Below are 24,950 nucleotides of genomic sequence, written 5' to 3'. Positions count from 1 at the left end.
GAAACTTGTCAAAGAAGACCAACACAGTAAGGCCATGTCTTAATCTACACTCCAGAGATCCCAAGTTCAAGCTTAATAATGCTATTACTATTACTCTTTTAAACATGAGTGTAGAGAAGCAGTTGGAAAACAGGCTGTCTGGAGTTTGACTGGAATAGGAGACATCATGCTCAATGCTGTAGATGAAGTTATATGAAAGCTTTCAGAGTTCTATTTACTTTTCTGCATTTTTCCCAAATTTGATCTTAAAAAGTTCATTATTGAAGTTATGACTTTGTGTGTGACACTGAGCAAGACATGGAAACATTGACTCTGTCTCAGTGAGTGAAGAGATTTCCAGTTCCACAAACACGTGTCCCATGGCCTTGCTTCTGTAGGTGACTTCACATTTTGGTGGTCTCCTGCTGTTTTCAGTCCCTGGAGCTAGATCAAGGCTGTCTATCCAGTGTTTCAGTAGCTTCAGCTATAATTTAAAAAAAAAAAATGCTGGGTGAGCACAACTACCACATACACTCTGCCTGTCTACCTGCTCCTCGTGGGTTTCTGTGTGTGAATAACTGTATATTTAACATACCCGAATATTTTTGCTCACAAAACTAAGTATATTCTATACTCTCTTTTATTGAGAACAGTGGCCCAATGAAATTTATCATTTTCATGCTTCTTAAATGAAGCTCTTCCTATTTAAAATGTAGATTAAAGTAGTTTAATGATTTTTTTAAATCAAATTTTCAGAATTATACCTTTAGGATTTTGGTCTTTTAGAATTGAGAGTCATGAATTTTAGATTTTAGAGCTTTCTTTTTAAATTTTATTTTAGTGTTCTGAATTAAAGTCTTTGGGGCCTTAGTTCTGTATCGCTTCCCAAGCCCACAATCTAGAAACCCCTGATGCCAGAGAAGTCAGTCAGAACTCTGTGAAGATAGGAAGGAGTGAGAAGGCTCTCGTTTCTGGTGACACTGGTCAAAGTGGGGAGAAGGGAACAGACTCAATAAGCATTTATTCATTTGATCTGTGATTAGACCATGTCTTGTCTTCTCAATGTCTGTCGCATAAGAAACAACAAAATAAATCATTGGATATATGACTTCAGAAGTGAATGAATGTTTTGTCACATAGTAGGATGGAAAGTGGAAGGATTGAATTTCCTGTGATTTAAATCTTATTTGGGAACAAAGGTGATATGAATATTTAATTTTGTAATAGTATAACCTGGCTTTAACCTACAAATTTTAATTATACCACATCAACACATATGTGCTCCCATCCTTAAACTGGGAGAGAGCCTGCGGAAGGACGCAGAGGCTGAGCAGGCATCTGGATGGAGCGGGTACGGCGATGGATGCCCGTGAGGAACAAGGACTAGAGCTACGGCTCGGTGATAAAGGACTCTGATGGAGACAGAACGCCACCTAAATAAACTGATTACTTATAGAAAATGGCCATTTAAAAAACAAAACATTGAGTTTGAGGACCCTGTAAACGAACCTTGGGTCATCCTTGGTCAGCCTCAGTGTTGACATTGTGCCTGATGTACATCTTGTCCACTGCAGGTCTCTCTCGGATAAATGAGCCTTGGGACATCCTTGGTCAGCCTCAGTGTTAACACTGTGCCTGATGTACATCTTTTCACCTGTAGGTCCCTCTCAGATACATGAGTCTTGGGTCATCCTTGGTCAGCCTCAGTGTTGACGTTGTACCTGATGAACATCTTTTCCACTGCAGGTCCCTCTCAGACTGGGAGCCATTTGCCCTAAAATAATTTATTTTAAACGAATACTTACAAGTCTGTATTTGTCATTTTGTCTGCCACTTCTCTCTCCTATGTGTGTCTCCATCTTATCTCTGCCCTGTCATATCTGCAGGCCATAGTTCACTCAGCACATGACATAAGGTGCTTGGAATGGAGGAGGGAATGTGGGAGGAAGACATTCTCAAAGACAGAGTCTGTACAAATTAAGAGGGTTTTCTTTCTTACCACAGAAGTAGAGAAGCAGAGAATTGGGACAGAACAGAATTCCAGACATCAGTTCTGAAACCAGAGTTAGTGTATTATCAGGATAGATGTTCTGAAACCAGAGTTATTGTATTATCAGGATAGATGTTCTGAAACCAGAGTTAGTGTATTATCAGGATAGATGTTCTGAAACCAGAGTTAGTGTATTATCAGGATGTGCATTAAAGTGTCATGCTAAGCAAAAGAATATGGCCAATAACTTTAAATATATAAAACTGAATGAATGAACAAATAAATAAGTTGAAGCAGGGTATTTACCCAATTAGGCATCTGAATCTTAAAACTCAAAAGATCAAAATAAACAAGTAAATAAACAACTTCTGAAAGTAATAAGGCAAAGTGGAGACAGGAGGGGATGCCCTGATGATGAGGGGGGGATGCTGTAATGAGGACAGGGACTGCCAGCCTGAACCACCAAGGGACCCATTTCACAGTGCATCCAGTCATCTAAAGCCTGCTCAATGGGGACACGCAGCAGCAAAGGCTTCTGCAGGTTGGATGTCTAAAGCTGCCTCCTCTTGGCTAATTTAACTCGATCTAGAGGAGAATGGTCCAGCCCTTGTTGTTGAGGAGGAAAATTCGCCAGGAAAGGTGGGAGAAATCAGCTTTAAATGGTCTGAAAAAAATGTGATGGCAACTAAGTAGCAATTCTCACATCTGCAAGGTGCTGCTTCCATGACCCGGGAGGGAAAACAAGAGAAGCTGGGGCCTTTAAATAATAATAAGACTTTCATCTATTCTGGTCATTCCTTGGACTATTACAGAAACTAATGTTTGAAAAAGAATGTGTAAAATCATATGCATGAAATAGGCCTTCCTTCACACGAAATAGCCCTTCCCGTACCCAAGACCTCAGGGTCCACTAATTTCCCAGGATCTTCTTGGAGCATTCCTGCTGTGATTGAAATGTGGGGTGCCCTTACAGGCCCTTGAGTTTGGACACTGGGTTCCCAGCCTGTGGAGCAGTTTCGGGAGGGCATGAAATCTGTAAAAGGTGGGGTGTCACAGGTGGAAGTAGCTAGCAGCTGGGCCTTCAGGTTTAGAACACCCCCCCCCACACACACACACACACACACTTTTCTCCTTCCTGATCCCTGGAGATAGAGCAGCCGCCTCCTGCAGCTATCAACACAGATGGTCTAGCTGTTACAGCTTCCCCTTCCCCTCGGTGGACTAAACCTTCAATTGGGAGCCAAGTTGCTTATTACCAGGTATTGGGTCACAGTGATTAGGACAGTAAGCAGTACAGCCTCCAATCTGAAATTCAGACATCTGAAATGCTCCGAAATACAAAATGTGAAGCAATGCCTCCCATGTCAAACGTCATAGGATGAAATCTGTATTTTGAGTGAAAGGACTCTTAAAATTTGCACAAGATTGCATCTGGGCTACCTGTATATGGTATATGTAAAAGAAAAATAAGTTGAGTGATTGAGTTTTTGTCCTGCCTTCAGCATACACTCGGAAACTTGATAATGTAAAGCATATTTCTGGTCCCCAGCAGTTCAGATCAGTTACACCCAACCAGCCTGGACATGACCGCCAGCATATTGGGATGTGTTTCTCTAGTTAATAATAGAATCATTTCATTAAAATATAACAAAAGTAAGGCCCAGCTGATGGCAATTAGTTGGGGGAATATTAGGCAGAGGATCTCTGATCAGTCGCCAAAGGAGGGAGAAATAAATCGGAGACCAAGGGAGAGGGAGAGTACATGGGAGAGGTGAACTCCTGTTGCTGTGGTTTTACAGACCAGTTAAGCCATCCAAGTACTTAGAGAACTCTCCCATCGTGACCTGGAGCTTTATGCCTATCTCTCAGTGAAATGAACTGGATTGGAAGGGGCTGCTCGTTGACCCTGCTTTTAGTAAATGTGGGATTTTCATTGTCTTCAACATGGGGAGTATATGTACCCATTTGGTTAGCCAGAGCTGGTTTGTTCTGGTTATTTAATGACACTTGTCACTAATGTCATGTGTCTGAAAAATATTTTTTCTGAGTGCAACTGGTATTAGAGGTGACCGAGCATCACCCAACAGAGGGGAAACATATCATTGCACTATTGCGTTAAGAATGTCAGGTCACACTTGACAGCCGCAAGGCATTTCCAGAGAAGATGTTAGTCAGCACAATTGCAACCCCCAGATCTGCAGGAGGAAGGTGACCATGGGACTAGAAGGTCTGGTAATTCTTAAAGGATTTTCAAGATCTGTAAAGGAGCTGGAAAGATGGCTTTAGCACTTAAAAGTGGAAGCTGATATTCCAAAGGACGGGGGCTTAGTTGCAGGGACCCATATCAGGCAGCTCTTGTTCTGAGGAATCCAGCACCTGGCACTACATTCACATGCGCATACACGCACACATATGCACATACACACGCATGCACACACACAGTTGCACACATAGACACAGAGCCAATTTTAAAACTAAAATGTATTTTTATAAGAACATTTTATAGTATCTGGAGCCAATGCTGTTATCTCAAATATTTCAGGGCACAGGCTAGTGTGTAAAAGGTGATCAGCCATAGCCTGATTGAAACCTAAGCTGAAACTTCTTTTTTTTGTTAAGATAACAAAAGCATGAGGAGACTAGAACTGACCAATAACATTAGTTCGGAGGAAATGGTCCCCAAAGCTTTATCTGAGCCATTGCAGAGATGGTCATGTGTGGGTGAGGCTGTGGAATTCTTCCTGAATTATTGGAGACTGAGCCCATTACTCTGTATGTTTAGGCAGCTTTACTGGATATGGACCATTGAAAACATATAACGGTTTCAATTGTGTGGCTGCTAATACTGAGTGTTAGCACGAACAGCCCATAGGACCCATGGCTTCTGTGGAATGAAAGACTCAGGGCAAATAGGAGGTTCAGTATGCAGCCCTGAGTTTAGCATTTTATGGGCTTGGCTTTATTTAAAAGTCTATGAATCTCCCGCTCATTGAAAGTTTATCTGGGATGCTTGGGTCTTAGGGAATGTTTTATTTCCAGTTCATCTCGAAAAGTGACTCTTCTCGTGATCAGGGATCTGCTGCTTCCCTTGCTGGGTGCAGCACGGAACATGGGTAATTTCAGTTGTGCAACCACGTACCAGCACGGCACCCACACAGCTCAGTGTTGAGAGAGAAGCTTGCAGGTCACGGCTCTAATCGTTTTGTAATTGAGTCATACTGCCTCGATTTCAAGAACTTCAGCTTTGAAAATGCCAGTCTAGCTCCTCCTGATCACACATGGAGGCCAGACAGATTTGGAGATTAAATGACACCCTCATGACTCGCGCTTATTTATAGTAGATATGAAAATGTTTAGATGTCAGAAAGCTGTCTCAGTGAGACTGAGTACCAGAGATGCAGAAAGAGTTGGCCCTGGAAAGTAAACCCTTTGGAGCAGACTGGGTTTCCAGTGACCCAGTATTATTTGACCCTGGGGTCTGCTCTGGAAGAGTCCTTGTGTACAGAAGCCGGCTGTCAATAACATTCATTTTTGCTTGTTTCTGGAACCCACTCTTAAGTATGAATAAATACCCACGAATTCTGCTGTAGTCAGTGTTCCCATTTCTTCCAGCTTCCAACAGTAAACATATGTGTCCACACACATTTTCTATTCTGAACCAATGGAAAACCATGTTCGATGAGCATAATACAATCTGGAGAAAAATGGGGGGAAAAAAACCTCCTTTATTCTATCCACTGCTGCCCCACTCTGAGGAACTCCTAAGCCAGGTAATGGCTGCCGTGTGATGAGATAACGGGAAGGGCTGTCATATGCTTCTCTTCAGAGAGAGTTTCTGATTCTGTGAAAGCAATTGATATTTGAACCACTTCCGAGTTTTCTTTTGAATAATTAAAATCCATTTGAGAGCCCAGTATTTGCCAGTTTGCATGGCATTAGAGAGTCGCCAATTGGCATCGTTTTGGTGCCTCTTCTATTTGTTTCCGTTTTGAGTTGGGGAATATTTTTGTATTCCCGGAGAAGCTGTTCTGAAATATGTCATCCGCTTCACATTTTCCCTTCTTGGGCTCGTATTTTTATGCAATACAAAAATAAATAAATAAAACGCTTACTGGGGCCACAGGATGGTCATAATATTGGAAAACTGGCTCTCTGCCAAGTTAACCAAGACATGGCGAAGATATAGCCAATTTTTGTCATTCTGAATTTAATATTTGGCTCATTTTTTAGCATAAATTTTGCACTAAGTTGAGTTATTTTCATTCAAAAAAACCCATGATACTATTTTGGCATACTCTTTTTATAGACTATATTCTGCTTTACAACTGTTCACTGTATAATTTTATCTCGCTGCAGTACCTGGATTAAGGAATTAAGAATTTTTTCCCATTGATTTATACAATGCTCAATGAGTGCAGTGCTCAAAAGGAATGCGCTCCATGATTCTTCTGCAGAAGATGGCCGGGCTCAGCTTTTGACAATGGAGAAACAAACACTCAAAGTTGGAATGGCCAGCAGGTTATTATCATACATACATATACATATGGGATACCACGGTAACTGAGCTCGCGCTTGTATTTACCCGACCATCACGTTTTCTTCTATGTCCTCTATACCCTCTGCTTTGGTATTTAATACCAATCACACAGTGCAGTAGCAAATCAGAAGATTTAACTTGGACTGACTTTCACTCATGGCTTCTGTGAGTTTCCTGGGAGAAACCTGAGTGGAGAAGGTTATTGAAGTACTTAGAAGAGGCTCTGTTTCTGGTAGATAACCCCAAGCTTCTATGACAAATTAATTAGTATTCTTCTACCTTAGAAGAGGTTTGGAGAAAGCCCATTGGAGTGCAAAATTGAGTTTGGACAGAGCATATTTGAAATGCGTGTAGAGAGACCCACTGGTGATAGCCACATGCACCTAACAAAGCCTTCATCCGTGTAGAGCAGCACACTGGTGATAGCCACGTGCACCTAACAAAGCCTTCATCCGTGTAGAGCAGCACACTGGTGATAGCCACACGCACCTAACAAAGTCTTCATCCATGTAGTTCACTGTGTGCTGCCCCTTGGTTCATGTGAATATGCAGATAGTTTCTTCTTGATTTCAGTAGAGTGAACAGTACCTATGCTATTAACACCAAGTCAGGGTTCCTCTGGTCATGCAAGTTAAAGTTCTTCTGCCTTTTCCTCTACCTAATCTTCAAGGGAGAAGTCAAACAAAAAGAAACATAGACGCACCCTCCTAACAGAGGTGGGAGAAAGGAGTTTGTTCGAGGAACACTTTCTCAGCTACTCACCTAGGCCTCCTTGTAAACTCAGTGATTTCCAAACAGTTGCCAGCTAGCAGAGTGAACCTGTGCTTGTGGGAAGAAGCCAGAGAAGTTGATTCCAGGGTCTTCTTGCTTTTTATACAGGTATACTGTTAGCAGCTAGACTTCCAAAGGTTTGTGGTTGTATGCTCATCTTTGTTTGCTTCTGTTTGGGTCATATAAAACCGTTAGCTATAACAACATCAAAGAACCAAGCAACCATAGCTATGCCATCTAAAAATTAAAAATACAGAATGCAGGTTGACACAAGAAAGTCTGGACACCATGGTATTTAAGTGATGGACCAGATGTGCATAGCACTGAGGCCTTTCCCATCTGGTACCTGGAAGAAGGACTTTGAACTCACACCTGTAAACAGGCCATTCTTTGCATCGAGCTATCATGGTAGTCAATGTTCTAAAGTACATTCAGACACACCAACATGTCTCACCTTTAAAATATAAAAATGTTGTCATTAAAAGTCCTTCCAGGGAGGTGTATAATCTCATTCTTCTGAGTATAGAGAGGAGCAGCTGAAGTGGGCAGTGTAGGACCGGGGAGGTCCAGCAGCCCCGGTAGCCGCCTTTATGAGAGACAATGGAGCTTGTGAGTCCCCCTCGTCTCTCCAGGCAGCTAGCTTAGGCCCTGGTTAACCGAAACTGTTGTGTAATTGTTCTGAGGTTGAGAACAAAATGCTGAATTAAACTGTTCCCACTGCAATAATTGTGTGATTATAGCATTTATGTCGCTGGCCAAAGGAACAGTCATTAGGTTTGGAAGACTTACCAAAACCGCAAGTACAAAAAAAGATGCAAATCACATGTAAATTGCTGTTTAATACCTAGCATAGATCCGCAATGCAGAGAAGAGTGGAGCATCTTTCTAGTGAGGAGAGAAGATGCTGAAAGCGGTGATTGGACATTTGGTGCGATACTGTAACACTGAAATTATGAAGACATGGAAATGCATTCTCTTGCTCTTTTCACAATGCCCATCTTCTTGGCCATGTATTTATTTTGCCAACATCACCCTTACCCTTTCTCCAGCCCAAACCAAAGCTCTGTCTTCCCTCCTTAACTTTTTTCATTAACTCTTTATGTTGAACTAAAAGAATCTCTCTCTCTCTCTCTCTCTCTCTCTCTCTCTCGCTCGCTCTCGCTCTCTCTCCCTCCCTCTTTCTGTTCCGCCTCTAAATTTTGGGCTGGAAAGAATCTACCAAACATTGAAGTGTCTGGGTGGAGAAAGACTTAACGAGAAAACTATTCCCGACAAATACTTAGAGAACAGCCAGGAGACCAGTTGCTGGTGAAATTGGAAGACTGGTTGTGTTGGTCTTTGGAGCACTTAACACCATAGTGGCTGGTTTCCCCTGCAATCTCATCCCTTCGTAGAACCGTTTTCAGACTTAAACATGCTGAGGACTGTGTGTTGTTACCCACATGCCTGGTGTTTCAAACCAGGTGACCTGTCCAGGGAGGAGCTGTGTAGCCAGCAGCAAGCTTGTTCTAGACTAGTCAGTGCAAAGCAGTCATTTGGAAAGACAAATGATCCCTTTAAGGAAAAGTGACACATTGACATTTTTTTTTTTTTCTGGCTCAACCGGGAACTTGTTTGGAGCACTTGAACAAAGATATGAATGGGTGTATTTTTAAAAGTTTGCATTTTGGGGATCCTGGTACATTTCATTTTCTAGAATACACAAGGAAACCTATTGAAGGTAAATCCCACTGGCAATGTGAAGAGAGGAGCAATGGCAGATGGTCTAAGAGCTGAGGATGCTAGCTGTGTCTCCCTTTTCTGTAGACAGAAACATGGCCAACACCGAATGCTTCCTTCGCTCTTTCCCATTCGGGTTCGTGTCTCCTAACCGTTTGCATGTTGTGCTAGAGAATTATTTTCTTCATAACTTGGGTAGCATAACTATTGAAGAGTAGTCGCATTTCATAGAGAATAATGTGACAGGAAATTTGTCATATTTGGAATCATTTGAAAATTACTTTGAGTGCAAGAAGACAGGTACTCAATAAAATCTAGTTAAAATTCTGAAGATTTTATTTTTTATCAACATTTCTTCTTTACAAGTTTAGATCAACTTCTGTGTTTCTTGCTATTAATATTTTATGCATTTAATTTCTCAGGTTTTCTTGTAGATTTCACATAACATTTCCACAGTACATGTGTGCTTGCTTCAAATGCGTGTATGGATTTGTTGTTTTGTAGTTTCTTCTCTTTCAGGGAAAGATTGATGTGCGGCCCTTCATCATTCCCTTCAGCTCCACACGCTGCCGTGCGATGCTCACATCTCTGAAACCACGACCGTGTTTGTAGCTCATTCTTCTTGGTAGTTTTCCACCGCAGTGCTGTCTTCTAGGGGTACAGCTTAGACTCCCAAACCATTCCATAATATTAAATAACCTCTCTTTCCTGCCAACCACCCACACATTAATTAGAACAAATACAGATTTTAATGATCCCACTTGTCAATGGCAAAGCACACTAAAAAATAAAAAATAAAAAAAAGGATCGTATTTCAGAAATAAAGTTGTGTTTCTAAAGGAAATGTAGACTCACTTGCCGAGACAGCTGGTCATTGTCTAAAGTACATGGCATAGATCTTGAATTTCAGGCGTGTCTACTCCTTCGCAAAGTGAAAACGTTCCTGATCTCCGTTTATAAAATCAGCAATTTTCCCCTCTGTCTAAAAACCAGAATTTTACATTATACTAAGACTTTGAAACATACCCTTCTTGCTACTTGTCTTAGTGTGTTGATAATTTTTGTATGTGCTGTGAGTGTCTTGAAAGGTTTTTGTGTCCTGTCGTTTGTACACTCCTAAGTGTGTAAAGGCTACTGGTTCTTGCAATTTCCCCAATTTTTGGCTCATAAGTTGTGAGGCTGCTTTTATTGAATGGACATAACATACTGAGCATTAGTCTATTTTGAATCAAAGCTTCTCGGGTTGACCCTGAAAGGTCACTGTGCACAGTTATACCTTTGCTTCTGAGTCCATCTTGTGTGATAAGATTTTTGTGTTATTATTGTTCTTGTTTTGTTTGCTTTGGTTTTTTTTTTGTTTCTTTTCTTTTCTTTTTTTTTTTGGCACTCTGTTCCAATCCTTTCCAACATTTTGGCCCTTATGATATAACTTTTGGAAATAAAATATATCTGGTCAGTTTTTGTTTTGTTTTATTAAAACCTTATTTATTTTAATTTATTCTATGTCTTTTACATCCTGTATCTTTAGCCCATTCATTTTCCCTTCCTTTTACATCTGCCCTCTGCTCCACACTCCTCCCCAAATAAAACAAAATTTAAGAAAAAAAAAGTAAAAAATATTTTTTAAAAGGGAAACAATTTAAAATCTTGTCACGGAAGCTGCAGTGTGACCCAGTGAGTCACGCCACAGTGTACACAATGAGTCACACCATAAACCCCTTTGTCCACATATCCTTACTTGCACGTGTTCATTGCAAAGAGTCGTTGGTCTCTGGTGTCTACTACACTATCAATGCTGGGCCCTCACTGGGACTCCTCTTGGAGATCCTGTTGTAGCCCTGTGTTGTGGAGATCCTGCACCTTTGGGTCTGTGGATCAGATCCGTTCACATGCTCCATCAGGGTCATAGGTAGGCTGGTTGTTGGGGTAGGCCAAGTTATAACTGTAGATCTGGGCAGCTATAGGGTTGGTCCGCCAGATGAGAAATGGGGACAGCTCTCCCAGGTTTACAGCTTTGGGACTTGCCCACCAACACCTGTGATAATAGGTTGGCTGTCCTGCTCTTCTGACCCAGAACCAGCCTCCCACCTGCCCCAGGTGTTGGTAGGTGGGAGGGAGCAACTCCCCTGCCCACATCTCCACAAGACAGATGTGTAATGGAGACATATTTCCCATGCTCACATATGCGCTAACAGGCTTGGCTCTATTGTGCTGCCCTGGCGAGATGCATGGCCTGTTCTCACATCTGGGCAAGCTTGTGTAGAACTAGCTCTTGTAGACCAGGCTGGCCTTGAACTCACAGAAATCCGCCTGCCTCTGCCTCCCAAATGCTGGGATTAAAGGCGTGCACCACCACCGCCCAGCTGTGTTCAGTTTTCTTACCGCTGCCTTCATCATATAGCATTAGCTCACTTACATTTATTATAATTAAACAACTGACTTTTTCATGAGTGGCATATTTTGAATGCATATTTTACATTTCCCCCTTTTAATATATTACCCTATAGTCTGTATTAATTGTAGTCATAGTTCATTTTGATGTGACATTTGTTTGTATCACATCCTTGGTTCCCATCCAAAGAGGAACAGTAGCTGCATGCTTTGTTTGTGGCAAGGTTACCTGGACCTAACTCCTATCTCTGACTTGTTCTGCCCATTGTAGTCATGCCTCCATTTCATGATCTATAAGGAGGGGGGGGGGGCTAATGAAAGTGTCCATGTGCATCAAGCTGAGCATCCACCCCATCTAGCCACTGGTGTTAGCAAGCATGGAATCTCTTCCTAGTATCGTCACAGTCAACATACAGTCTCTTCTGTTGCAGTAAAATGCCTATATGGAGAATTGACTGAATTTTGATAATTATAAAGTATTTTTAATCAGTAAAGCCCTCTACCCATTTAGTAAAGTATCTGTAGTATTGTATAATTCTTGCATATTTAAATATAGTAATTACGTGTGCTGGAGTCTCTCGTTACTGTAGCAAAGATGTGCAGCTGGCCTCACTTTGCTTAGGGTGTGGCAGCTGATGTATAAAGTCCTGTGTCATTGGATGTATTCGTGTTGTATTTCTTCATAACTAAAGATGTAAAACTTTTCATTATATAAATGACACTATATTCAATGGGTTGTCCAATTACAAAAATATTTCACATTTTCAGCTCAAAAATCATCTTCTGTGGCCTTTCTGGTAATTTCACACATTTTATTTCCAGAGACAAATGTTCTACTGAGCAGCTTACAGGCAGTGTCCTCGTGACAGCAGCCGTCTGAGCGCCTGTCCAGTCAGGCACTGTGAGAAAGCCCGCACCCTCTCAGAGAAAACGCCTCTTCATCCTAAGAGATGAAGGGAGACACTCATTAATGCGCCCCAGTGGGGCTGCATTCAGGGGAATCCTGTGGAGTGTAAACTGAGTTTTGATTGAAAGAACTCAGCTCTCAGGTCTTCTTTCTGCTGATAGAATATTTCTTGGGGCTTATGTGGTGAAGCTCTTTCATGTTACAAACCAGCAAATGCTTAAATCTAGCCCATTCACACAAACCTTGCATATTCTAACAGAGAAATAGCAGTCACACTGGAGAAATATTTATATTAGCTGTCTGAGCACAGAACCTTATTTAATCCCACATCAGAATAATACACGGCACTTAAAGATCTAACTATAGAAGGGATTTTGAATGTAAAGAAATGGTTCACTTTAAGCTCCTGAGGAGAGTTGAGCAGGTGGGTGATGTGTACAAGGCTGTCTCTAAAGAAAACTCTGTTCTGTGGCCTTCTATGATTTTTGTATGCTACCAAGAACTGAAGCCCCTGAAGTTAGAGTGGTAATCATGTCGAGTTATTTCTAAAATTATTTTTTACATTTTTTATTCATTCCATAGATTTAATCAGATTCCCATTTTCATATTAAACGCAGATGCAGCAGGCATTTTGTGATCTCATCATCGAACCTCAGCCCCCACCCCCATCACGAAACACGCAAAGCCTTTTAGTGCCCTGGGCACTGGCATGAATACCTGAGGCACGGGATGGCTCAGTAGGGCGATATGGGTGGCTTCAGTTGTTTTTATGGTTCAAGGCATTGCTGTGAGGAAATATCAAGAGTCCTGTCTGGAGATGGCATGCAGCCTGAGATCCACCATGCGCGATGTGGATTATGATACACTGGAGCTGCGCTGAAGTAAATAGCTGAGTTGACAGGAAGTACCTACTACCCGGGAGTCATCGGGCGGGTGCTATGGCTGAGTTGACAGGAAGTGCCTACTACCCGGGAGTCTTCGGGCGGGTGCTATAGGTTCCAGGATAGCTTAGCTATGCCCCTGGGCTGGAGGCAGGAGCTCAACAAAGAGAGAGTTGCAGGACAAGACAGAGTTGTTTCCTCAGCTGAAGCGTGGCGAAGGCTGCTGGCTCACCTGTGGTTTCCTGTCTCTGGATCTGACTCGGTTATTCCACATCTACAGCTTCAGCCTTCCCTTTTACCTGTTTTAAGTTTTTGGTGGGATTTTCTGTCTTACCAGTATGCTCTCTCTAGGAGCTGTTATAATGCTTAATGCCACGTGGGAAACAGTGCGTTAACAAATAGAATGCATTAGACAGACAGGACTCTGTCTTCCCACAGGCACCGATGTTGAAACCAGCTCTGAGTAAAAAGCTGCTCTCGAACCCGACATATGTACAATTAGTTTTTTGTCAGTTGCATGGATAAACATTAATTTATTAATCCATTTCATCTATACTTAAAGTATACAGAATTATGCAGCAGTGCACACATACCGAGAGAGTTTATAAACATGTCTCCACTATTTTAACTAATGCTGCAGTGACCGTGGAGGAAGGGAACGAAGGGGAGAAAAGACTTCGGCTCTCTACAAAGGGCTGATTTCATCTGGTCAGGGAGGAGACCCACGCCTGGGTCTTTTTCGGTTTCTCCACCGTACTGTCCTCTGTGGAGACCATGCTGATTTATGTTCCCCCTGACAACATTCAGGAGCAGCTCGTCCGCAGCACTGCTATCTCCGATATCTCTAACCTAGGGTGATATCCACCTAACAGACCCGAAGTCCCCCCTCATTGTGGGTTTTAGTGCTATTTCCTGATTATTAGAAGTCTGAATATCTGCTTGACAGTTTTAGTCTTCCGTGGGGGAAGATGCTGATTTACGATAACTCTTTTTGCTCAACTTCCTTGTCAAAACTTGGTTTGCTCTTGCTGCTGAGTTGTGCGAGCATCTTATGTATTTTGGGTACAGACCCCGATATTTTCTCGTACCCACGTGTTGTTGCTCCGCTCCGTGGATGCTTCTTCTTCAGATGCTCTTCCTCTGGCCACTTTTACGTTATTTGTCTAAGTTTTCATGAAACCATTGCATGGTCTGTTCCAGGACATCCTGTATATACTTGTTTATGACCTCCGGTCCTGTGCTTAGGTGTTCAATCCGTTTGCGTTGATTTTATGTGTACTAAAAGGTAGAAGCAAATTTCAGGTTTTTTTCAAGCATTGCCTAGTTTCTCCAGCACCATTTATCAAAGCGACTTCTTCTACCCATTGTGTATTTCTGATTCTTTCATCCATCAAAAGCTGGCCAAGTGTCTATGCCTGGGTTTGCTCCTCAGCTGAGTCAGGTGGTACCTTCGCCTCCATCTCAAAGATCTCAAAACCGAAGACTGGTGAAAGAATAAAGTCCCCTTGGCTGCAAAATAAGTCTAGTGGGAAATATAACCAACGGAGTTAGGGGTAAAAATGTTAGAAGAATTCATAGTTGAAAATGTGTGGCATAGAATTTGTACTAGTGAAGTAAGGATCTTTAAGAGTTAATAAATGACGAAATGATTTGGTTGGTTTCAGAGAATTTTGAACTGAAGCTTAATAATAGATGCTTTTATTGAAAATTATTAAATTACAATGGAAATTTTATACTTTAGTTAAGTATCAGGGAATTTCTTTCCTATTATCTAACAAAGAAAGCAATAGTGGCTAACAATTTAAGAGCTTTGGGGGAGGGTCTGCCAAGCCTTTATCACAGGGTGGTCATTTCTGTATGAAATATATGGGAAGTTCTATGCTAGCTCCATTTTCTGGTCAATTTATAGATGAGTGATATCTACATATATGAAAAAACTAGAAAGTATTTTTTATAGAAAAGGGTAAATCAAAAATGTAATGCATTCAAAATTTTAAAACATTCAAAGTGCCACTTCTAGTACACACACACACACACACACACACACAAAATATTTGAATGTGATCCCATTTAAATGTGGTCCCATTTTACAGTGAAAAATATGTGGGAATTAATTTTGCCATAATCTTCTTGAAGTATGTAAAATAGGATTTTTATTCCAGAAAATTGTTGATCTGGTAAAAGCACTTGTGAAGAAGAATCAAAGAATTTATAGCCAAATATATGGTCATGTGCAAGTTCCAAACTATTTGCTTTCCTTATTAATAAAATCAGAAATAGTGACAGCTGCCCTAATAATCTCCAGGAGGTTGAAAAATATGTAAACAGCTCAGCATATCTGGAAGGTTTCTCTGAGAATATGAAATATTATAATAGAAAGCATAATTGTTTCAAGCAACGATCAAAACTGCTTCAAAACAGATACACATTTTTGAAATGTATGTTCTGTTTTTATTTTTAAGTAAAGATACAGTTTTAAGTAAAAATGTGCTCACTACTTTAATAGTCACATTTCAGTGCTTCTCATTCTATAATTGACAGCTGTCACTCAAAAGACATCCTGTCCTCAGGAACTGACATCTTAGCTCTCTCCTCTCTTTACAGGTAACTTTTAGATATAATCTTTAAAAGGACTTGTACTTGATATTACTATCACATAGGATCATTAATAATCTGCTATCAGCCATTGAGAAAACACTATGGATGGGAATTGAGTACTAATTAATTTTATAAAAATTCCTAATCATGGACTCAAGAAAAATAAACAGTCGACAAATGGTCATTTCTAAGTTGACCATGATCTTCACCTCATGCTTGTTTGCTTTCACTTTCATGACAATTAGTAGAAACGACAAGGTGTGGCTTAAAATAGCATCAGTGTTGGCAATGCCTGACTCTGTTCACATGGCTAGTTGTGCCTGCTCATATGTGACACACTCTTCTCTTTCTGTGATAATCAACACAGTGTTCACACACATTTGAACACACCCAGTTTTACCTGAATCAAGGAACTGGGTGCCAGGCAGGCATGGTGGTTTCTGCTTGTAATCCTAACATCTGGAGGGCAGAGGTAGGAGGATTGGCCCTGAGTTCAAAACTAGCCAGGGACTACATAGTTATTTCCATGTTAGTCTAGCCTGACATGAGACCTTGTCTCAAAACAACAGCACACACACACACACACACACACACACACACACAGAGACACACACACACAGAACCCAAACTCCAAGCAACAAAATGGTCCATGTTCTTTTGAGAGATGTGTTCAAATTTTTGTTTTGAGAAAAAAAACAAAAATACTGGGTGAATGCTGACCTCTACGGGAGGCAGAGTTTGCCCTGGTTTAAACATTGTCTTTGTAGGTTCTCTGCTCCACTGAAAATGTCCCCCTCCTCTTCCTCATTTCTGAGGAAAATGCATTTACATCAGGATTTTTGTCATGCTTACTTTGAGGTTACTATGCTTCCAATAGAGATTGGTTGCCATCAGCCCTGAGTTGACAAGATATTTTGTCTTACCATTTATTGCATGTATGCATTGCTTCATCTTGGTTGTAATTTGACATGAATTTAATGCATATCATAGTGTGGCTTTACAAGAATGGAACAATTCAGTTTAGAAAATTGAGTCGACTGTTAGATAATAACAACCAAGTCAAAGCTGTGGGACTCTGAGGAGGACGTTTCCTGTGTGGAGGTTCTCGGTTTCCCACCACCTGAGGGTGGCTGTGCCTTAGTAACGATAGCAACAATGTGCACACCCTGGGAAAGTAAGAACGCACTCATGAAATGAGCCGTGAACGGGAGGAGTCACTGGCCATATAATATTTCAGTTTCTATTCGATCTAATGGCCATCTGGCTACAGCGCAGTGACACTTTCCCAGAACGACATGAAGTATAGGTGTCATCAGAGCGCTGGTTTGGGAAGACAGTTTGCAGCTCTGTCTGGGTTATTTCTCTCTCCTGGAATACCATCTTCTCCCTGCTCACTGCTGCTTCCACATGAACCACGTGAACCCATAAAGCCCAAGAGGCCTTTTGAAGGTGGGGGTAAGGAGGAAGAGGGGAATTAAAAATAAAAAGTGACAGGCAGAGTTGAAAAAACAGCAGTCTTCCCGGTGGATCGCTTCACTGAGCCGGAGTTCTTCAATGTAATAATTTTACTCGCGCAGAACAGAGCCAAGCGCATGCTCATGCTGTTTCTGGGGCTTGGTGGGGACAGTTTTGTCGAGGGGTGGGCGCAGGAGGACAGGATGCAGGCAAGTCTGTGTCATGTCTGCTGTCGCCAGGCCGGCTGAGCTAGCAGTCACTACAGGACAAGAGTATTTGTAGTCACCGGATGACTTTGCAGCCGGCTTCAATAGCATCGCTCTCCCTTCCTTTCTTTCCTCCTTTTTTTTTTTAACTTTTTTTTTTTGTGTTGTTGGCAGCCAAACTCTTAGTAGAACCATCTGTCTTTCTATTAGTATTTTTGAGGCCTGTTTTGAAGCCACTTTGCTTGGCAAAGTCACTTTCATCCTTGGAAACAATTTTTAAAAAAAAAGTTGGGTGGCTTTTTGCCGAAGAAGAATACTACGGAAAAAAAAAAAAAACCACATGGCTGTTCATTTTTGTTCTCAGAGACATGGCTACTTTGCCTTTGTCTTAATCAGATGGAACAGGAGGGGGTGTGGCTCCTGTGTGTATCTGGGGTGATGCTTAGTACAAGGTATCTGTCCCTTTATCCCTCGGTGAGCTTGTCCTCAGTGCTCTTTGTAGATCAGATGGAAGATAAGCAGACCTTTATTTTTTAAATATCCTTTTCTATAGAGTTCACTGAACTGAGACACGATCATGTTTTTCTACAAGAAGCTTGGGACTATTACTGTCTTAAGAATCCTGAGCCGCCTTGTGCTGTGGAGGGTGAGACAGCTGTGCCTCTTGCTCCTTCGGTCTGGGTAGTTCCACACTAGCTACCTAAATCCCTCTTGTGTTCTCGTTTGGATATCACAGTCTTCATTCCCCCCCCACCCCCACCTGCTGTGCACATCCCAAGAGCCGCTGCCATTCCTACGGAAGGTGATGGGCTTTGGCAAAGGTGAATGAATCCCCAAGTGGTGTGCTTAAACAGTATGACCCTCATGGGACCAAACCCAGAGGACATGTCTGGAGACCTGGAATCTTTATAGTTTACCACTAATTTCATCTTCACTGGGGCAGGTGTACTAGGAACTCATCTGCTCTGAGAACCCAGGGCAGCCTGAGGCCTCGCAAGTCCTGTCCTTGCAGCTCAGGGGCTCCCTCCAATTCTCCATCCCTGAGTCTTTTCCATTTGGCTGAGGCCTTTTCCCCCTCTTTTTTGTTCTCAATCCAAACCCCACTTCGATGTCCTTATGATGATCCCTTGCTGATTCTACCCCACTCTCTCTTCTCTAGCCTGACAAACTTCGATTCACATCTTCTAGGCCGCAGCCTCGGCGTCTAGGTGCTTTCTAAGGAAAACTAGAGAAACATGAACTCTGAAAGGCATGAGGGTTCCTGTGGCATGTCTGGGACCTTCACTTTTCTGCTGTTATTTATTATAATTATCATTGGCTTATCTTCTCTTTTACTTCTCAAGTGGACACCCCAAAACTGCCTTTCCTCCCCTTCCTCACTGGGTCAGCGTCTCTCATCTTCCATATGGTGCCTTGCCATCACTGCTGAGGGAGTGATTTCTGTCAGGCCCGATGATGCTCACCCCTCTTTCTCCACCTACAACATGGGCCCGTCGTTCTTATTCTGACCTCCTCATTTTAAAGTAGAATACTGCACTCTTGTTCAGAGTGGAAAGCTTCTCCCTTTGTCTTTGCTTCTGGGCCACTCAGATTGCCACCCAGCAAAACCTCTTGCCCATGCGTGTGAAACTCTTCACCGCGATTTTTGTTAGTATCTTTTGGAAAGATAATGTGCTCAGGAGTCTGCAGGGAGACACCGCTCCTTGCTGTCATCACAACACTTGGCCTGCTCTGTAGCATAGTCCACCCTTGCCACCTCCTTTCCCCCGCCTGTCTCTGGGTGTCCAATTTCCGACAGTGCTCCAGCCCTTTCTACTGGAACTGACAGCTTCAATGCATCTCTCAAAGAACAATCCTAAGACATATGTTTCTCCTCTCTCATGATATTCTTTCTGCTACGCATTTCTCCTGCCTTTGACTCCCCCATCTTGGAGTGGCCTTGGATCCCATGTCACCACACTATCCAATGTCTTTATCCAACTCCAAGCCGACCTCCCAGTTCAAACTAGAAGCTCTGTAATCTCTGCACTTAAGCCTGGGCTCCTTCCCACCCTCTGGAATGGCTTTTCCAATGGAACGGCATTGAGACAGCGCACATTCTTCAGTGCTGCTGTAACCTTCCCTTGAACACTTTCACTTGGTCTTTTTCTTAGTTGTTTGTGGTCACCTTAAAGAGAGTGAGATGCTCTTGATGTCATCTTTGGTTCCCTTCTTCACCAGGATGCCTTGCTGTTTTTTCCTAAATATTTCTTGACACATTCTCCTGGTGCACACCTATTAGGGATTAACCCTTCCATGTCTGTCGCCCTGTTCCAGTGTATCAGTTTTGTATGGATGCTCTCGGAACCCCTCATGTTTTTCACACAGTGCTGTCTGCCCTACTGAACCAATTGCTCACAATTCCTTAGGGCCTGCGGGAGGGGGATAAGTATTATACCAGCTGCACCTCAGGCAGAGTCCTCACCTCTAGCCTCTTCTTCCAGGCCGCTGACATTCTCCCTGTCATGTAGAGATATTCTGGTCATGATTCTCCTTCCACCTTTTCACACAAACCCCTGCATATGCTGAGCTCACAGTGTTTCTCTAGCCAGCACCTCTCTTTCTGGCCGCTACTTCCAGAAGCTTCTCAGTGGACTTCTAGCAGGGTCACATTCTCCTCTCTGCTTCCAGCTCCAGCATCTCTTCCCTCTGCTCCTAAGGTGTCTCCACAGGTTTCTGTTGCTGACTTAATGGCTCTGAGTTCTAATCATCTCTTTGTCCTACCCAGCTCAGAGCAGATGTGAGTTTATCTCCTAATTCTTAGCCACCCAGAAGTGAATATTCTGCCTAACATATGTTAATTGTATGAAAAAATGAGAAAAATGAATTCATAGAACAAATGGGAAGCCTTTATTTAGGATGGAACCAAAAAGTTATACAATAGGCTGTATCAAATATGAAATATTAAAGTGAATAATTGATAGACTCTTTTTCTCTATAAATGTGTCAGCATAGTTAATTGGTGGGTCACAAATTTTAGAGGGTAGGAGAATATACAACATCTTCTGGTGGAAGAATACAAGGTGTTAAGACATGAAATACATTGTGAAGTTTTAAAATCAGGATGTAGCTGTGTAAATTTGTTGTGACATATTCTCACTTTTGAATAACATGCCCCCTATTAAAAAAAAAGACTAAAATTTTTGACAAAAGTAGTTTCTTGAACTTAATTAAAAATGTCACACATTTTAAAACTTAATTAAGAGTTTCGAAGGAATTTCATGCATTAAATAAAAAATTGTATTTATTAGTGATAAAAATTTGGAAATATTCAAAAGTAGCAAATACAGAGGGTAGATTTCCAACTAGATGACTAGTTTGTTTTAGACTGGGTCCAAACAGCCTGGCATCCTCTGATGGGATGTGCTCCCCCTTTCAAAGTGAAAGCTAAAGTTTAGCAAAGGTGAATTTGGTGGTGGCTAACACATAGAACAGGCATCACACCTCACCCCATAAGTACCGTCCGCGCAGAACTGCCCCAGTGCCAGTTAGTGGACACTGCACCGTTCCCTCGAAGTGGCTTGAACTTCCCCCAGGCCAGTCTCGCCCGCCTGTGAAGCCCAGGTTTCCCATTCTCGCGCGTCCCTTCATCTGTCCTTTTCCTTTAATGTTTGTTGCTGATGGTCGTCGAGCACTGTATCTCCTGTCTAGCAGAAACGTGTCCAACACACCCATCTTTTCCACAATGTGAGCTTCTTGCACGTGGGAACAAGCTTCAGCAACTTAGACCAGTCTCGGAAACATTTCAAACAAATAAATGACCAGGAAACCTTTCTCCCGCTTCCTACACTCTGTGAATGACCACAGAGCTTTCCACATGTTGTGGATGACCACAGAGCTTCCCACACTCTGTGAATGACCACAGAGGTACCACTGCTGTTGATTTGGGCATACGAGCAATTTTCATCAGATAGGCAAACTTTCAAGTGAGGAATCTGTGAGTTGTGGAGGTAAAGTGTGTTCGGAAACGCGTGCTTTAGTTTCATGAATGGATCGGACGCACACCTGGATTGCACGTATTTTACAGGAGCCTCATTGGGAGTTTAAACGTGCCATCCTCTCTGGTCTCGTCTATGATGTTTAAAGAAAACGCACTGTTGAAAGCATGAAATTGGGCTGGTATTTTTAGTTTAATCCCTCTTTTTGTTCTGTTGGCCTCTGCTTCCCCTTAATCCACATTTCTTACTGTGCAGCAGACAAAGTCATGGATAAAGACTTTTAGCTAGCATAGCCTTTTTTAGAATACAGTGCGGCGAACAACTTCTTTGGCCAAGACAGTCTGATCTCCTTGTCTCATTGATGACTGATTCTCAGCTCAACCCCAGGTTCTTCCTCTCTTTAAACTATGCTAGTTCTCATTTGTCATTATTAAAATATTTAGGCACTAAAAATTTAACTTATAACAAAATGTACTCACTAGTTATCCATAATAAAATAAAAATTTAAAATAAATTTGTTAAATAAGGATGTGATAACAGTCCCAGGTATTTTACTTTATTCCTTATACTATTACAACTTTTACCAAATGAAATAGACTACATTATTGAACAAAATTCTCACAGTAAAACAACCAATTAAGTAATCTCTTTAAGAAAAAAGATCCCTATTTAAAAATGATGTGTTTTTAGGGTTTTTGTTTTTGTGTTTTCTGGGATTTTTTATTTTTAATTTAAGAAAATGTATGCCAAGTTTCATGATAAACACCTGTAACCCAAGTACTTAGGGAGAAGAGGCAAGCTGGACCTGTGTTTGAGACCAACTGGAAGCATAGAAAAGCCCTATTTCCAAACCCACAGAGAGAAATGAACTTTGGAACCCACGGAGAAACCACTAGCATTGGTACAGAGTGAAGGGAACAGTGAAAAGCCTGAGTCTCCTTAAGATATCAAGGCAGTTCCCACATTGATTCCGTATTCTAAAAACCTGAAGCAAAGACTGAAAACTCCAGATAATGTCTGCAAAAGAGAACAGTGGTACTAGAAAAACCAGCTCTTATATGTTAACAAAATTCTGCACAAAGATAAAGTAGTTATGGCCGGATGATAGCGCCTGATTGGCTGATTGCAACCTGAGGGCTGAGTGGGTGCCTGACATTTCTATGTTGCTCTCCTCTTCCTTCAAAGATGCAACATAGGAAACCATACAGTCGCACTCTCCGAGTAAGGACACAAGGCTGCTGGAATGTTCTCTGCTATACTACTCGGATAAATTGGATTCCTCTCTGGTCAATAGATAAGCTGGGTCTCCACAGCCCTTTTGTGGACTTGTGCGATTGGAACATGGCAGGTGCTTCAGTGGGGGACTCTCAGTCCATCCGGCCACTTGCCTTAGGAGTTAGTTCTGCATAGAAGAGCTGCAGCTGTTGGGCTCAAACAATACAATGAAAAAGAAGTTGAGTATATTACTTTTTCTAAATAAACTCATAGTTCACAGGGGAAACTCAATGCTCTTAAACATCATTCAATATAGGTAGTGTCCTGTTAGCTTTTTAGGCATTAGCTTAATAAATTATAAGAAGCAATAGTTGATTCTGTTCTACCGAGCTGATGCATTAGGAAGTGTCTAATAACCAAAAACATTATGTGATTCTCAAAATCGTTTCAAGAATGAGCACAACCTTGCCACAGGAAAGAAAGAATGGACAGGATTGGTAAGGGGAAACAGGAGAGGAGAGAAGGCTACTGAATACATTCTGGTTTGGACAAGCAGAGAGAAAACCTGTGAACATGTCCTCAGGATCTATTGGGGCAGGGACAAAGGGTGTGACAGTAAGTGACAGAAACATCTGGAAGAAGAGCTTATACTCCATACTGAAGGACTTGGCCATTTGTCACCAGATGAAAGCAAGCCATCCAAAGTTTATAAGCAAGAGGGGCAAATGCAATGCAGATTTGGGCCTCGGGAGGATAAACATGCCAGGCAAATGGAATTAGATATCTGAGAATCACTTAGAAAGCATTTTATGAGGGGCATAACTTAGTGCCTTGGCACTAAGACCTGTAATAATCTCCCTTCCCGCTCCTGACATGCCTAAAGGTGCTTTGGACGAGCCCCAAAGAGCTATTGACAGTGACAAAGCATTTGTGAGAACAGCTCTAGCTGGGGTTGAGAAACATCTGAACTCCTGCATCCAGGATACCGTGACAGGAGGCTGTTCAGGAGCTGGAGTTCTTCTAGGGCTGTGTGGTGAGACCTGATCTCCAAACAGTTTTCTTAAGCCTGAGTTCAGGCTGTCACCATCAGGGGTCTTTGAGGAAGGCCGTGGGCTGATCTTCAGCCCTTGAGACTGGTCAGGATTCTCATTCCAGGCTTTCTTGAAGCTTCTCACAGGACTCTAGTACTGAGAAGTCTGGTGGTTAATGCAGGCCTGGGCATCATTTTCCTTATGTCATAACAATCTGAAATGTGGCTATTCATCATAACCTTGATGTATGTTTAATACAAAGTTTCTTTTCTTCATTTCAAATGTTCTTATTAGATTTATGATACATGTTATAACCTAGGCTGTCTTCGAAATGAAATGTGTGAGGTAAATGAAAGATAAAATGTGTTGAGTGATGTGGGAAATGCTGTCGAGTGACTGGTCACAGCCCATACCCGGTATGACTGGTCCATTGTCTTCTCATTTGCCTTCTTGTAGCATGCTGAACTAAGCTGTACTGTTTGCCCTGAATGTCTTTCTGCTTCATGATCTAGTCTACAATCCGTTCATTTACACAGATGGCGTACTCTAGCCTTTGCGTCTTAATTCCATGCCGTTTCTACAAGTGCTTCCCTCTTTCCATTGAGCCTGGAAAGGGACCACGATCATCCAAACCTTCCTTCCACTTTTGATTTCATGTCGTAGGTGTCCTCATCCCAGTCCCTCCAGTTCTAGTGCTGTGAGAGGTTTAGAACCATTTGGCAAAAGGCACAGTTCGCCACTGACAGCCATGGCTGAAACGGCTCCCTTAGCCACCCTCTCTTACATTCTTTCCCTCTATCCCTCTCTCTGCCTCATTCTTCGCTCTCCCTTCCTCCCTTTGTTTCCTCCTCTTACTCCTCCCTCATCCTCTGACCTCTCATATGAACCAAAAAGTCTTGTAAGTAGCCCAGAGTTTTGTTGTGGCAGATGAAACACAGACGAAGACAAAGGTGGACTTTCTGATTATTTCTATCATTTGTGAGATTATAATTTCATCACTTCCCTGTTCCCTTCCCTCCCACCAACCCTCCCATGTACCCTCCTTTTCTCTCTCTCAGTCATGCCCTCTTTTCTCACTAATTGTTGTAGGCATAGGCATGTGTATATACACATGTATTCCTAAACTCTACCTACTCAGTCTGTATACTGTTCCGTGTGTGTGTGTGTGTGTGTGCGCGCGCGCATGCTCTCAGGGCTGACCACATGGTACTGGGTACCAGTTGGTGTACTCTTCCTTGGGGAAGACTGCTTCTTCCACTTTTCTGCATCCCTTCATTGCCTTTATTATTCTAA

At 42.1% G+C, this 24,950-nt stretch overlaps 1 protein-coding gene across 6 annotated transcripts in view; it reads left to right on the top strand.

Annotated features, from left to right (window-relative positions):
• The window catches only part of Sox5 (SRY-box transcription factor 5), a 380,838-nt gene that overhangs the window by 227,615 nt on the left and 128,273 nt on the right, over positions 1–24,950 (top strand). The window lies entirely within an intron of this gene.

Source organism: Microtus oregoni, unplaced genomic scaffold (genome assembly GCF_018167655.1).
Source record: "Microtus oregoni isolate MIOR12 unplaced genomic scaffold, Mior012 000002F_ref0000024, whole genome shotgun sequence".
Classification (NCBI taxonomy): Eukaryota; Metazoa; Chordata; class Mammalia; order Rodentia; family Cricetidae; genus Microtus; species Microtus oregoni.
Note: the sequence above shows the minus strand (reverse complement) of the source record. Positions and strands in the feature narration are given on the sequence as shown.